This window comes from Erpetoichthys calabaricus, chromosome 8 (genome assembly GCF_900747795.2).
Source record: "Erpetoichthys calabaricus chromosome 8, fErpCal1.3, whole genome shotgun sequence".
Taxonomy (NCBI): Eukaryota; Metazoa; Chordata; class Cladistia; order Polypteriformes; family Polypteridae; genus Erpetoichthys; species Erpetoichthys calabaricus.
The window spans coordinates 24,866,993-24,879,244 of NC_041401.2; the positions used below are offsets into that span (position 1 = coordinate 24,866,993).

General features: G+C 41.4%; 1 protein-coding gene across 1 annotated transcript in view; it reads right to left on the reverse strand.

Moving 5' to 3' along the window:
* Window positions 1–2,989: 2,989 nt before the first annotated feature.
* The window catches only part of LOC114655408 (xin actin-binding repeat-containing protein 2-like), a 293,034-nt gene continuing 283,771 nt past the window's right edge, over window positions 2,990–12,252 (reverse strand). Inside the window, 1 exon segment of the mRNA XM_051930911.1 lies at window positions 2,990–3,155. The gene's annotated coding sequence lies outside the window, so the exon portion shown is untranslated.

Here is a 12,252-nt window from a genome sequence, read left to right on the forward strand (position 1 = left end):
GAATGGCTGCTGAAAATGGGGCTTTGCAGCCATAGGTGAAGAATCAATTAAAAAATCAGTCATTTCAAGTGGTAGAAGCCATTAGCAACACTAGTCATGGTATCTTGTTAATAAAAGAAGTTCATTTCTATGAAAAGCATAAAAATGTCTGATGACCCCAAACCTTTGAATGCTAATGTATTTAGCCTAGTCACTTTTTCTTTATATTCATTCATTGTTCTTTACATTGTTATTTGAGTTTTACTTTTTTGTTTCTCTTCTTTTGTTCAGTTTTAGCTGTTGTCTTCAATAAACTACATCTAATTAGTTGTTTAATGCCATGAATATATTAATGGCATCTTTGTTAATAAAAGGTATCAATTTCTATCAAAAACATGAAAATTGGGACATCTACTGGCATTTTCGAGTACTACACCCTGCTCCCGACCACTTAGGGGAATTGTCGTCTCCCCTCTCTGTATGCCATTCTTTGAACATTCCTTTAAAAATATACAGGGTGTCCCAAAAGTCACTATACACTTCATTTTTTCTATTTCGTTCTAGGTATCATTCGGAGAGACTTAAGCCATCAGCATATTTCCCATTGGGATTAATAAAGTATCTAACTATCTATCTATATGACAACTTAGGCTTTGCAGTTTTTGTAAGTGTATTATTCCCTTAACCATTCAACAAGATGGAGCCTCTCCCCTCTTTCCGGAACATCAAGTTTCCTGACCGATGGATCGGTCGAAAGGGCTCCCCTCGAATAGGCTCCACGCTCCCCTGACCTTACACCTTCTGACTTTTTTTGTGGGGCTATATCAAAAGCAAGGTGTATGCCACTAAGCCCCGTAACCTGTCACCACTTGAGAAAAGAATCCGCACGGCCTGCAGCGAGGTCAGACAAGAGATGCTGCAAAATGTCGGAGAGGCTTGGGTCCGAAGGTGGCTGAAAGTTGTCGAAAATGGAGGCACTCATGTGGAGGTATACAAATAGGCAATGGAACGTGATGGCAAGCCTAGCAAGTAAAACTGCATCGACTCCTTTGTTGATGCTAGAAATATTAATAAACTCAGTTTCTTGTGTAATTTTTAGGAATTTATTAAAAGTGACTTTTGGGACACCCTGTATATGTCAGTGAGAGTGAGTGGTTGTGTGTTTTAATCAAATAAATAAATCACACGCAGTAAAATTTCTAAAATTGCATTTTATTATTTTGGAAGCCAACCAATAAGATTCAAAGTTGGAAAAAACATTTATTTAAACTTACTTGCCATTTCAAAATATATTAAAAATCATCAGTGCACACTATTCTAAATGAAATCTACTTTTCTGTAATATATTTGACCATGAATTGTTCATTTGCGCTATTCAAAATAGAAAATATTTAAATAAAAACAAGTATTTGCATAAATCAGATGTGCAATATGCATGAGACAATACAAGAGACAGCGTCGCCTTTGTTGCTTTTTTTGTTTGTTTTTTTTTTTCTAGTTTGCACTCCAGGTGCTTTTTTTTAGGCAAAATTTCCTACAAGTTGTAAATAATGCAATAAAAGCTCATAAACAGTAATTAAAGTAGGAAGTGTTTAAAAAAAAAATTCCCAGCATTATCATCTATTAAGAATTGTATTCATCTCTCCATGGACCTAAAAGTAAAATATGGTATCTGAGATTTTAAAAATTATTAATTTAAGAAAAATGCATATGAATACATTATATAAAACAGAAAATGCAATTTCATCTTAGATTGCATAGGAAGGGCTTTTTGTTGCCATCAATGTTAATCGTCATCATCATAATATCGGTTTCTCTTTATTTGCTCTTCAACGGAGAGGTTCTCCGAGCTATCATCACAAAGAGTGCCGCCACCTCCACAACTGGAGAAATCTTCCATACCCAAAAAACTGTGCACCTTGTTGCCGTTACTGCCATGTGTTTCATTTCCTTTAATTCCAAAATCGAGAAGATCGTCTAACAAAGAACCCAACGGTTTCTCATTTGTCGACCCCTGAAAGAGTTCATCGTTAAAATCCAAATTCAAGCTCGGAGTGCTGGTCAGCCCTGCAAATATATCTTCCAGGATATTGGAGGCTTTCAGCGGAGTGTCACTTTCATTCAGAAAGTCAGGCGATTCGGCCTTTTCACGATGCTCACGCTCTGTATATTTGGCACTGGGTGGTGAGGAACGTTGCCCTTTTTCAGTTGGTGGGAGATTCTCCGTTAAAAACCTATTCCACTCATCTTGATCACTCTTCTCCCTCTTTTGCAAATCCGGCACTAAACTTTCTTCCTTTCCTCTTTCAAATTCTAAATCTTCGTTGTTGATCGATTTTCGGTTGTTATTATTATTGCTGTTGGTGTCCAATTGGCCATCTTCTACTTGCTCATCATCGATATTAGTGACTTGCACCACATCGGCATTTCCTTCTTCCCTGTTCTCTTCTACTTGATTATCAACACTTTCACTTTCTTCTGGTTCGTTTTCTTGCATTTCCTTCACGTCCTGCTCGACATTTCCTTCCTCTACAACCTCCTCATTTTCGGTCACACTCTCTTCCTTATTCTCAACTTCCTCTTCTGGAGTCTCTAGTTCTCCACCTGAATTACCTTCCACTTCCTCTCCGGTCTTTTCAGTTGTCAGGTCTTCTGTATTTTCGGATTCAGGGTTTTCTTGGGGTGTCTCTTCTGTGACAGTTTCGCAGATGTCTTTGGGGCCAGGTGATTTCATATTTTGCTTCTCTGTGGGGAGACTTCGGCTGGTCTTTCCTTCATGGCCTTCAGGAGGCCAGTTCGGCTTTGACACTTTCAGATCTTCTTCAATGATAAAGTTTTTCTTCGGTGTCTCTGCAGGAGGAGGCCAGGTAATTATTAGTTTATTTGCAGTCTTCTTCGATTCCGGCGAATTGCTTTCCTTTTCATTTGAGATCAAGCTGTTCTCAGTAGAGTCGCTTTCTCTGCTCAGGTTACTGTCGTCTGCGTCAAGATGACTTTTTTCCAGGGAATCATTTACACTGTTATGTTCACTGGTGGTGTTCAGGTTTTTATGACTCCAGGTATCTTTGTATGGTTTGTGTCCAAATCCTTCATCATAATTGCCTTTGGACTTGAAAAGTTGTTTAAAATGAGGTTTGCAGTACATTTGTCCATGGAGAGAGGCGTAATTCCCTAGGCTGTTGAAACAAAGAGAAGGGAATTAATTGTCTTGTAGGATAAGAGCTCACAGAGGAATGTTTCAAAGCCTGAAAAGCCGCACTCTATTCGTGCTTGAATCAACAATGTCTCACTGCTCGCCCGACTCCTTGTTTAAATATACTTGTTTGATCCTGTCACTAGATATTAGTGGCCTTGATAGTACCAATTATGCTTTTGTGACTTACATTCTTTTATATTCATCTTGTAATAGTTTTGTGTGAATGGAAAACCTGCATACCGTAAATCAATAGATCATTTCATTATATGATTAAATTTGCTGAGATCTGCAGACTGGCCGAAAACCTTAAGGAAAGAGCAAACTAATTCTTGTGTCCCAGGATTACTGTTGCATGACATCCAACCGAGTACAGAAAGTGCATGAAATATTAAGACCACCTGCTTTATAAGGGAACAAGCAGAGTCTCTGATATTTTTAGAGTGTTTTATTATTCATTAGTTTAGTGCCTTCATGTAAATTTGTATTGTTGTCTGCATATTGATTTGGCAAAATGTTACAACAGATGCCCTTCCTGACATAACCCTCCCCATGGTGGAAGAGAGATGAAAAGGAGAGTGCAGGCAGGGTGGAAAAGAGTGTCAGGAGTGATTTGTGACAGATGGGTATCAGCAAGAGTGAAAGGGAAGGTCTACAGGACAGTAGTGAGACCAGCTTTGCTATATGGGTTGGAGACGGTGGCACTGACCAGAAAGCAGAAGACAGAGTTAAAGATGTTAAGATTTGCATTGGGTGTGACAAGGATGGACAGGATTAGAAATGAGGACATTAGAGGTGAGATTGTGTTGGATTGGACATGTGCAGGGGAGAGATGAGGGGTATATTGGGAGAAGGATGTTAAGGATAGAGCTGCCAGGGAAGAGGAAAAGAGGAAGGTCTAAGAGAAGGTTTATGTATGTGGTGAGAGAGGACATGCAGGTGATGAGTGTAACAGAACAAGATGCAGAGGACAGGAAGACATGGAAAGAAATGATCCGCTGTGGCAACCCCTAATGGGAGCAGCCAAAAGAAGAAGTAGTTTAGTGCCTTCATGTGTTTGCATTGTGATGGTCCACAGCATTTTGAGGGCAATGGCAGTGAGTAGTGCATCACAGAAGGGACTCCTGAGGGGGACCTTGTCATGGCCTGGCTGGGACCCTCACATAATGGAAGAGTGGGGAGATTTTGTGTGAGGATGTTATACATGCGAGTAAGAAGATAACATCCCCGTGGTAAAAGTGACAACTAAGGAGGCACTGAGTGATTTGGAAATTGTAGAGGAAGAAGTGCTGCTCTGATTAAATAGGCTGAAATCAAAGAAATCACCAGGACCAGATGTTATTTACACTCAAGTTGTTTAAGGAGGTTAGTGAGTACAGATACAAACCCTTGATGCAGTGTGCACTGGGAAAATATTGAAGGACTAGAAAATGGCAAATATTATCCTGTTATATAAACAGGGTGACCAAACAGAACAAAGTAATGATAGGCCAGTAACCTTTACATTCATAACAGGAATTATTAAGGGAAATATTGAGCAACACCTGGCATGAACAAGACTTTTACTGAACAGTGAGCATGGGTCCACAAGATAGAGGTCTTGTTTTACCAACATGCTGGAATTCTATGAGGAAGCAACAAAAGGGTATAATCCAAGTGGAGAATATGATATTATTTATCTTGACTTCCAGAAAGCATTTGATAAGGTACCACATGAGAGGTTGGACATCAAACTAAAAGAATTGGGAGTTCGGGTGTGTTGTTTGTACAGTTGTGGCCAAAAGGTTTGAGAATGACACAAGTGTTGGTTTTCACAAAGTTTGCTGCTTTAGTATTTTTAGATCTTTGTGTCAGATGTTTCTATGGTATACTGAAGGTGAATTACAGGCATTTCATAAGTTTCAAAGACTTTTATTGACAATTACAATGTTTATGCACAGAGTCAATATTTGCAGTGTTGGCCCTTCTTTCTTTTCAAAACGTCTGCGAATCGCCCCCGCATGCTGTCAATCAACTTCTAGGCCAAATCCTGACTGATGGCAGCAGCCCATTCTTGCTTAATCAATGCTTGGAGTTTGTCAGAATTGGTGGGTGTTTGTTTGCCCACCCACCTCTTGAGGATTGACCACAAGTTCTCAATTGGATGAAGGTCTGGGGAGTTTCCTTGCCATAGACCCAAAATGTCGATGTTTTGTTCCCCAAGCCACTTAGTTATCACTTTTTCCTTATGGCCCAGTGCCCCATCATGCTGGAAAAGGCCTTGTTGGTTGCCAAACTGTTCTTGGATGGTTGGGAGAAGTTGCCCTCAGTCAGGATTTGGCCCAGATGTTAATAGACAGAATGCCAGGGCAAACTGCAGAGGTCTTGAAAAAGGAATAAGGGCCAACACTGCAAATATTGACACTTTGCATAAACATAATGTAATTCGCAATAAAAACCTTTGAAACTTATGAAATGCTTGTAATTCTACTTCAGTATACCATAGAGACATCTGACAAAAAGATCTAAAAACAATGAAGCAGCAGACTTTTGGAAAACCAATCCTTGTGTTATTCTCAAAACTTTTGGCCACAACTGTAGACTCAGGAAGCAGAGGGTTATGGTGCAAGGAACCCTATAAGACTTGGCTGTCGTTAACAGTGGTGTCCAGCAGGGGTCAGTGCTGGGGCCACTGCTATTTTTAATATATATGAATGGTTTTTGGATAGCAATGTAAGTAACAAGCTGGTTAAGTTTGCAGATGATACCAAGATAGGTGGATTGGTAGATAATCTCATATCCATTGAGTCATTACTTCGGGACATGGACAGCAGGCAGACTTGGGTTGATTTGTGGCAGATGAAATTTATTGTAAGTACTTGTAAAGTATTACACATAAAAATTTAAAATATTACATTTCAGTACACAATGGGAGTTCTGAAAATCGAAAGAACACCTTATGAGGAGGATTTAGGAGTCGTAGAGGACTCAACACTATCAACTGCCAGACAGTGTTAAAAAGCCATTAAGAAGGCTAACAGAATGTCAGGTTATATAGCGCCTTGATGTGTGGAGTACAAGTCACAGGAGGTTCTGCTCAAGCTTTATAACACACTGGTGAGGCCTCATCTGGAGTCCTGTGTGCAGTTTTGGTCTTCAGGCTACAAAGAGGACATAATAGCACTAGAAAATGTCCAGAGAAGAGCGACTAGGCTGATTCCAGGGCTACAGGGGATGATTTATGAGGAAAGATTAAAAGAGCTGAGCCTTTACAATTTTAGCAAAAGCAAATTAAGAGGAGACCTGACTGAAGTGTTTAAAATTATGAAGGGAATTAGTCCAGTGGATCGAGACTGTGACTTTAAAATGAGCTCCTCAAGACCATGGGGGACACAGTCGGAAACTTGTTAAGGATAAATTTTGCACAAACGTTAGGAAGATTTCTTTACATAGAGAACTATAGACACTTGGAATAAGCGACCATGTAGTGTGGTAGACAGTAAGACTTTAGGGACTTTCAAAACTCGACTTGATATTTTTTGAGGAATTAATGAGATAGAACTGAGCTTAATAGCCTGGTCTCGTTTAGATTGTTCAAATGTTCCTTTCCCCCATCTCACTAGTAGGTAGTGGGTATATCACACCCAGGTAGACAAAGAACCCACAAGTACATTCTGAGAAATCTAATGGAGTATAAAGTTTGACTCAGCTCCAAAGCATTTCTTATCCCAAGAGATGTGATATCAGAAATGTTTCCAATATGTGTCACGCAAGAGTTTCAGAAAGCTTAGGACTGGGATTGGTGCCAAAGTGCTGCCATAGCAAAGAGGAAGAGAAGGCCAGAAAAAAAAGAAAGAACTGACAAGTTCAGAGAGAGGAAGGAGATTATTTAGTGAGTCTCACAAGGGGCAAAGTGTGAGCGACCTCTTGCATTTCCATCTCATCTTTGAATTTGATCTTTTATGCTTGCATTTATCAAGGATCTCAGAGTAGGGAAATGGTCCTAACTGGCACAAAAACCTCAGAGTGATGCACATTTGGTCTTACTCTTACTCAGGGGAGGAGGAGGAGTAAAAGCATTTTTAACTGAGAAAGGAGATGTACTTTCAGGAGGGTAAGTGAGGAAGCCACCTCACCAGACTGCCAGGGGACAGATTAGTACAGAAAAACCAAGTGGGGCTGTTTTTTCTATTGAGTCTTGACTGTAATTATGTCTCCCCCTCTATGTTTTATAAAATGGTCTCTGGTTTTCTTGGTGTTCTGTTCAGATATTTGAGGATCTAAGTCACAGGTGTAAACCCTTAAACCGCCATAACTGACTATATTCGGTTCCCAATGCAATTTGCCAGCATGCCAAAGCAGAGTATATTGGGCGACATTTACTTGTTGGACACCGCCGCCGTCGACTATATTCGGCTCCCAATGCAATTTTCCAGCACGCTGGAGCAGAGTATATTTGGCAACATATATTCGTTGAAAGCCGCAACTGGCTATAGTCGGTTCCCAGTGCAATTTGCCAGCACGCCAGAGCCGAGTATATTCAGCGACGTACATTTGTTGAATGCTGCAACTGGCTATAGTCGGTTCCCAGTGCAATTTGCCAGCACACCGGAGCTGGTCGGTCAGTGCTATACATTCGTTGAGCAGTCAGTTCATGACCACCGCCGCCCCCTAGCAAATCAGCCTCACTGATCCTGGGATTCAGCTTACCTCTGTGTCCTTGCGTGCTGCCAGTTCAAGCGCAGTTGGTTCGGTGATTTACTGAATTTCATCAATGGTGTCAGTTGCACCTTGTACATATAATAAGATTGTTGCAGTAGTTTTTTTTTTAATAGTTTTTACAATTTGTTGGTTGTGTGTAAAATGATCAGTGTTACAGAAATTGTGATGCTCTTTGCATGAAAAAAATGTGTTCTATTAAAATTTCAGTTTTTCTTGGTGAAGTGCAGCAAAGTGCAGCAAAAAAAGTATCTGGCGTCCAGGGGTGCATTAACCCCCCCAAGTATGTGACAGTTTAAGGGTTAAAATTTGGAAAGAGCTCGGAAAGTGGTGGTGGCTCCAGTTTTTCTTTCCAGTTATTTTCTTAAATAGTAACAAATTCTTGCTATTTCTTTTGCTTTTAGATATTCAGAAACCTTCATTGTTTATAGCAGGCAAGCAATAATGAGAGGCTAACTGAGTCAACTGTTGAACAGCAAACTTGATCCCATTTGCACCTGTGTGTCCATCATTCAATATCTGTTTTCAATAAAATATTAAAGAGAAGGTACAAAAAATATAGACATCATGGTGCTGTCCAAAGAAAAGAAAATCGACAGTTTTGGAAAGTATCTCCGGGTTCCTCCTCTGGCTGGGATTCAAGTTCATGTTTAATGTCTTGTTTGTTCATTTTTGATTTGTTAATTTACAGTATGTACTTAATGTTCATTCTTTATTTTTGGTTTTGTCTATATTTCTGTGTAGCCTGTGTTATGTACCATGTGTTTTAGGGGTGGTTTTCCAAGAGGAGGGGCCAACTGTCAATCAAAACCAAGAACTGCCCACCATCCTATAAACTGGAGGGCCTTCCATAGCTCCTGGTGGTTCATTTAGAATGCACTAGGGAGTGGAGTGTTTATTTGTGTTTTGCTGTGCTTTGTCCTTATTGTGATATCCTGGATTTTTAAACCTATGCTCCGTTTTCAACTTTGCCTTGGGAATCTATATCGGGGCTGTGTTTGCGGTGGATTGCTTTGCCTTCTCTAGTAATTCCTTTTGTGTTTTAAGGAGCTTCTGGTGCTACAGAGTGCTTTTGATAAAAAATAAATCTTTTATTTAATAAAGCTTATTCAAGTCACCTTTTGTTTCTAGTCTGGGTTTTGATAGTAATCCCCCTTAGAGGGCAATTTTTGGAGGTATTTATGGGACTTATGTGCTTTTGGGACTTCCAGTTTACAACAGAAGCATGAGAGCATTAACAAGTCAAAGAATTAAATATTGGATTCCAATAAAAGCAAGAACTGGCTTTTAATTAAAAAACTTTTTGGAGCAATAATGGTGGGCCTCTAGCAACCGAGACTGTGAACTCTGAATTAACTGGTCACCTGTTGGCTCAATTTGCATCCTGAACATTAGAAAAAAATGTTGACAAGAACAGGCCATTGAGCCCAAAAGTTCCTTAAAGTCCTGCTGTTTACCACACTAGTCGGTCACTTATTCCAAGTTTCTGTGGTCCTCTGTGTAATGAAAAACTTCCAAATGTTTGTGTGAAATTTACCCTTAGCAAGTTTCCAACTGTGTCCCCGTGTTCTTGATGAACTCATTTTAAAGTCACCGCCTCGATCCACTGGACTAATTCCACTCATAATTTCAAACACTTCAGTCGTCTCACTTCTTAATTTCTGATTGCTTAAGCTGAAAAGGTTCAACACCTTTTTCTAATAATTTCATTTTGTTGGGTTGTTGCTTAAGGGAAAAAGAAACATGCAAGTTAATTACAATTAAGTCAAAAGGAGTCTGTTCTGTTAGCAGCAGCAATTGTTAAGAAACTGGCAGGAACAAATCCGGTAGCCTTTGGAACCCTGCAGGATTCAAGTTCGACACCCTGGCGAGTGAAAACTGAGGAAAGAGGCAGAGAACGGGGTGCAAGTTTTCATTCATACGTTTATGGGAATCTAGGAGAACGCATTAGAAGTAGACACCCTGATGGCATCTAACTCTTATCTGTCAATTTAGGTGTTGGTTAACTAATCGAACCCTAAAGAATTAAATGGCCTTCTCTTTTTCAAATGTATGCTCTAACTTGCTTGTAAATGTCTAATTCATCACATTGCTTATAACCAGAAGAATGGCAAAATGCCACCTCTATCTTCACGCAGGTCCTACATGAAACCATTAGCTGGTCTTCACCTCCTTTATTAATTACTCCACCACAAGCCATACAATGTTTTTCTTCCTGGCCTTTCCAAATTATGTCCTTTGTAATGGACAGCATGCATGGGCTGGAATCCCAGCCAGGACAGAACAGGGAACAGTGCAATGGATGGATCAGAGGAGATGAGCACTGCTGAATATTTTGTCCCCCAATACATAATGAGGATTGAAGCAAAATGGCACCTCTCAATGGCTAACTGAAATATTATGCAAGCTTTCGAGGTAACTCAGGCTCTCTTCCTATGTCTATATAAACACAAGGAACTCGGCTTTCCTGAAGAAGGGGCCTGAGCTACCTCCACAGCTTGCATATTGTAATGTATTCAGTTAGTCAATAAAAGTTGTCATTTTGCTTCAATCCTCATTACACATTGGGGGACAAAATATTCAGCAGTGCTCATCTGCTCTGATCCATTCATTGCACTTCACTTCTCACTGCATCCACAATGGCTAACACAGTACACGACCCTACTCCCCCAATACACTAGATGGCAGCCTCCCTGGCTTAGGATTCCCACACAGACGCTCAAAGGGCATGCTGGGACCTGTAGTTCCGTGGGGCAGCTGTGTTGGCAGGGCCATCTTACCAGCATCATAGGCCTCTGCGCAAAGTAAGGCACTAGGGCCCCTGTTTTGATAGCAAAACAGGAGCATTCATAGGCATCAGAAACATTGTGAGCCCCTATGCTCCTGAGGCCCCCAGCCATTGTGCCAGGATTGACAACCCCTATATCCAGGGTCTTCTGTTCTACCCAGAAGTATTCCATTGGGCCATGCTGTACTCCTGGGTCACAGTTAAAAGGAGCCACTCGATCTTGGAGTAGGGGAGAGGAGCTGGACCATGCTTGCCTGGGACGAGTCGAGGAGAAAGAAGAAGAAATCATTTGATTTGCTGTGCTCTACTGAGCAGTATTAGAAGAAGAAGCCCATTAAAGGTATTTTTGGAAATAAAAAAAACATTTATTTACACCCGGGACTGTCTTGGTGTGGCTGTGTCTTGGATTGGGAGTCCTGGTGGCACTCCCTGGTGGTCACACCCTCTACAGAGAGTACCACTTATAACAAAACAGATGTTTTCCAAAAAAAAAAAAAAAACCTGACACTAAACTTCATTTTGCTGGGTGACGTCCCATTTGTGGAAAACAAATTTCACCAAAAAGAGTTTTTTGGGAAAGAAAAAAAAAAAAAACAAAACCGGCATATTGCTCCCTAAAGCTCGTTCACTCTTCAGCATTAATCTGGGGTCTTTTCTGCACCTGCCTAATGCATGCAATCCAAGGCACAGCAGTAAAATCAATTCTACTTCAGCCTCTCGTTGACACCACCGTGGAGGAGTGTAGCGTGTTTTTAAAGAGGTGTCGTTCTGCATATTTTACACATGACGACACACCAAAACACACTATCATGGCTACCGCCTTTTCTCCACAGGAAGACACACAGCACAGAGAGCTACTTGCCACCCAAGACCATCACGGTTTTCACGTAACCACCCATTTCCCGTTTTTTTGTTGAGGGTACACATGCCCCAAACTCTTCCCGTTTCTTTTCTAATTCAGAAGCTTTTTTTTAGGATTTCAGTTGCCAGGATGGGAACCAACCAATTAACTATAGCACAGCACATCTCAACAAAATGTCTACTGTGAGACTTGCCCGGACACCATCAGACAGACACCGCATCATTATCAAAAGCACATTTATTTTCTCTGTTCTCCAACACACAACTCAACTGTCCCGCACAACACACTGTGCTTCTTGCCGCCAATCACCGTTACTCCGGACCTTTCTCTCAATGTCCCTGGGCCACCTGTCCTCTCTCTCCAGGAGCTTCGTCCTGCTCCTGCTCCCGACTCCAGTTCCCTGATTGGAGGGAGGCGGCCCCATTTATCCTCACCCGGATGAGCTCCAGGTGCTCTACCTGACGTCACTTCCTGGTGTGGCGGAAGTGTCAGGAGAGCACCCGGAAGCACTCCGGATGTCCCTGGAAGGATCGTACTCCAGGAGTGTGGCAGAAGTAAATATGTCCTGGGCTCCATGAGGCTCGGGGTGCCCTCTGGCAGTGGATACGGGCCCCAACGGGCTTCAGCCTCCCTGCTCCCCTTCCGTGGCCCTCTTCTGCTCCACGCCGGTTGCCCCCTCGTGGCCCAGAGGACAAATACGCCACCTCTCGGTCCTTCCAGGCATCCCGGCCG